Below are 4342 nucleotides of genomic sequence, written 5' to 3' on the forward strand. Positions count from 1 at the left end.
TCTCTGCGTCCAATCCGGCGGGCAGGTCGTAGCGTGCTGGGACGTTGGCAAAGTTCGCCTCCCCCAGGAACGTCACCGCGTGTTCCCCCCTTTTCTCTTTTTCCCCGGCATCCGTTGCTGTGGTTGAAGCGAGCTGTCACGTTCTATCTTCAGCGGCTGTATCGGTCTTTTTTATTTGTTTATTTATTTTGCGGGGTAAATTAGAAAACCACCACGTATGGGGAGGATGAGGAGAGCTCAGGCAACGTTGTCGTCGGGTTGGCCTGTTGGTCGGTTGGGATACTCCAGGTCCGTTTGCCGTCCTGTGCCGTCCTTTCCCATGCGCTGCGTCCAGACTCGTGATTGCACTTGTTTGATTAGCAGAGCGGTTCCTGCGCAGGCCAGCGGTTCCGGTTGCGGGTTGCTGATTTGAGGAACGGGGTCTGCTGCATTGCCCGCAAGAAGGGCAGCGTTTGCGATTCGAGGGGGCGGGGGACGGAGGGGGATCATTCGCCCCGTCACGAGCAAAAAAATCTAAACTGCCGGCGCAGTTGATGCATGGCGTACCCGAAGACGACAAAGGAACATGCCGGTGTATCAGCACGCGTGAGAGGGATGAGCAAGAGCCAACGGTCCAGACCTTGCCCCCCCCTCCCTCTCTCTTTCTTCGCATGAAGTACTTCCTCGTCGTCGTTGTCGTCGTCGTCGTCGTCGTCGTCGTCGTCGTCGCCGTCGATCTGTTGTAGCTGTTTGCGCATGACGAACGGTGGACGAGAGGGATAACGTCGGAGGAATAGAGAGGGGTGGAAGGGGGGTGGGGTGAGAGAAAGGGTATCACGTTTTTTCGTGGTCCCAAGTTGAGCATCGCATAGAGCACGTACTGCATACGTATACCGAGAGATGTGAATATAAGTGACGGGGAAACACGTACAAGTTGAGGGGGGGGAGATGGTTTCCTCCCCCTGCCAGGCGCGGGCGAGTCAAAAAAAAAAAGTGTACCGGAATCTCAACGCTTCCCCGCGAGCCGCTCATTGGATGCCCTTATCTTTTTCTTTCAAGCCGTGGTGGTTTCCGCATTGAACAGATCGGATGAGAGACATATAGAGAGAGAGGGAGAGAGAGATGAAAAGGCCTGCGGGTGCCTGACTTGGCTAACAATCGACCGCAATGTGTAACGGTAAGTGTAAAAAGAAAGTCAGAATAGGTCATGGGGTTTCCCCGGACGCGGGGGATGTCCTGCAACTTGGGACGGAAAACCCGGGCCCTGGCCGTTGTCGATGCTCTCTTCTCACGCTCTCTCTCTCGCTAAATCAGGGGACCCTGCGGGGTAAATGGGTTGACTGAATCGCGGAATCACAAGCTTGGGGCAATTCACATGCTGGCGAGAAGAAGAAGAAGAATATGGGGATGGAGATGAAGCTCACCCCTCCGCTGCTACACCTGCGACTTCGGTTCGTCGAGGGCGGGGGAGGGGGGAGGAGGAGTCAGAGCAAGGCGCTTGCTTCACATGCCAAAAAAGAAGTGTCCCACGGCCAGACAATTCCCACGTCGTTCTAACATCATTGGTTGTCACTTGTTTTGCCGTGAAGGCACGGTTTGATGTTGATTGGAGGAGGGGGGAAGAGGGAGGACAAAACAACCGGCGACGACTCGTGGCAGAAGCCAGAAACGAGCATACTTTGTTCGAGAACAAACATGCTGTGGCTTCTTTGGACGACGGGGGCGTGGACCTGCCTCGCATCCTTTGCAATGCATCGTCGTAATCCGGGGGTGTAGTGATTCCGGGGGTTCGGCAGACTGCGACGTTCAAGAGGTTTTCATGATTCAAGAGAAGAATTAGATGAAAGAAGAAGAAGAAGAAGAAGAGAAGAAAAAAAAAAGAGTGTACGCGTACGGAAGGATGGAAGCAATCTTGAAGCCACATGGCCAAACTTACCAAGCGAAAAGGAGGGCACCACCATCGTAGCGTGAGACAAACGCAGGCTTTTCGTGAATAATGTAAGACCACGCCAGGTCATCCGGCTATTAGAAAGCTAACTCGTACATCGAAGCGGGACTCTCGTCGCATGAAGCAAAAAGAAGAAGAAGAAAAACTGTTGATGCTACCTTACCTGCTGATAGATATCGCGAGGCTGCAGCCAAGGTTTAGACTACCAAAGGACCCCCTGCCCTGCCTCGAGCGGGGCGCGGGGAAGGGTGTGTCTGGGCTGCACATGCTGAGCCGCATGGCATGGCGGGCCGTGTTGGCTGCTCCGTCACCTCCGCCCCGTCCCCAGCCCAGGAGCTCGCGAAACCTAGGCTGGCCAGCTGAGGCTTCCCCGTAGCACTCTCGCGTGGGCCGGCGAAGCCGCACAGCTAGGGACGGGGCGGAGGACGGAGCGGAGATGAGCCAGTCAGTCCCCCCCCCCCCCTCCCCTCGTGCGCCGGAATGCCAGGACCCGGAGGTTTGGGTTGGGGTGTGTATGTGCCAATGGACATCGGAGCCGGAGGGGGTGAGGAGCCGAGATACAGGTCGTCGGCCCTCGAGGACATGGCGTGGCTGAACAGGCCGCGAAAGCACTCGCACACGTCGAGGCCTGTGAGTGAAGACGCCGAGGGCCAATCCCAGAAAAGGGACGAGAGGAACTTGTCGGGAATGTAGAGTTGCTGAAGGCGCGACGAAAACGAGCCGGTGCTTACAGTTTACGGTCCCCTCTTGGTTTACGGAGGCATAACACCCCCTCCACTCTCCTCCATTCGACTCGTCGCGTAACGCTAACACGCTAGCCATTATAAACTCATCGAAGGGGGAGGGGGGGGGACTGGAGGGAGGATTGCAAGCCAGAGAGCAGAGGAAGGTTTCCCCGGAGCCCCAAGGGGGCTAAAATGCGACCCATCCAATCTCCCCTCGCCCGCGGAACGGCTGCCGAAGTCGACGGCGTGAATCGAGGGGGGGGGGACTACACACACATACGCGTCAGGGGGGGGGGGGGCGCAAGCTCGTTGCTTCAGGGCGAGACATTCCAACCAAGGTGCTGATACAAGGCGCGGGCGGATGTCCCACACCCAGCCCGGCCGAGCTCTGCAATTAGCGGACGAGTGAGAGTCTCTTCCGAGTGAGGCGGCGTGGCGTGGTGCAACCTAGACCGAGATGGAGACGTGCGCTGTCGTGATGGGTATCCAATATCCGCCCCTTGCTCACCGGTATGCATCCTCCGGGCCCAGCCAACAACATCGTCAGCGTCACATGTTGGTTGGTAAACTTGCAGCAAAAGTCCGGGAACCGTCTCTCTCTCTCTCTCTCTCCCTCTCTCTCTCAAAAGATCCACCCCCAACCCCGTCGGGCGTCCTCTCCCACTCGAGACGGCTCCCGTCCACTTCCCCGCAGAATCGCACATCCGGCCGAGTCGTCCCACCCCCGGCCGCCCGAGCTGGGCCCGCATGATGCATATATTCCTCCATCCTGCACCGGGGGGACCCAAAGAGGAGTGTTGCAGAGCCAGAAAAAGCCCAGAGATTCAGGGTATCTCCACCTTTTTCGCTGGATAGGTAGTACCTAGGTAGTCGAACCCAGCCGCTTGGGTTTCGCCAGCTGCGTCTCCCCCCTTCCCGGGTGCCCCGGCGAGCCGGCCAACCGCGCCGGCTCACGCCACGCGCGAATCCCCCCCCAGAAAGGAACTCTGGAAAGGGACGTTGGACGGCCCTCTGATTCGTGGGCTTTTTCTCTCTGTCTCTCGTCCCCCTTTCCCTTTTCCTCCGTTCATTGCCCGCTTGTCTGCTGTCGGCTAATTCATCTCTCTCCTCACACTCCTCCCTTCCCTTCCCTCATGTTGAGCGAGACCTGGAGAGGGGGTGGGAAGGGGTGTTTTTCCCTTTTTGTTGAACGAACGAAAATTAGGGAGATGGCTTCTTTCTACTTGTAGTAGCTGGTTGACGTGGATGGGGGGACGGGGGGCATGGGAGGGCGCGGGAAGACGATGGCGGCGTCGACGAACGTACATGGTACTGAGGATTGGTTCTGGAGGGGGGGGGGGGGGGGTACGCGAAAGAAGAATTCAGAATATTGGAAGGAGAAATCAAATAATCAATTCATTTTATTCTGGGTGTTGTTTTCTTTCTTTTTTCTTTTCCGAATCTGCTCTCACACCAAGCAAAGGACAGTGGTCCACAGAGCGATTCTTTATACCGCGGACCGAGTATTTTGAGGTCTGCTGATTGCCATCGATGGTTGGGCAGTGCCGTGCCGACACGCATTCGCTCACAGTAAGTCTCACGGAGTATCCTAAAGGAAGCACAACTTTGATAGCAAAATCGTCGTAATATCAACACAAATAATTCTTGTTTCGCACCACCTGCTTCCACCTGCGCTCACATAGCCGTGGAT

Source organism: Colletotrichum graminicola (genome assembly GCF_000149035.1).
Source record: "Colletotrichum graminicola M1.001 genomic scaffold supercont1.83, whole genome shotgun sequence".
Lineage (NCBI taxonomy): Eukaryota > Fungi > Ascomycota > Sordariomycetes > Glomerellales > Glomerellaceae > Colletotrichum > Colletotrichum graminicola.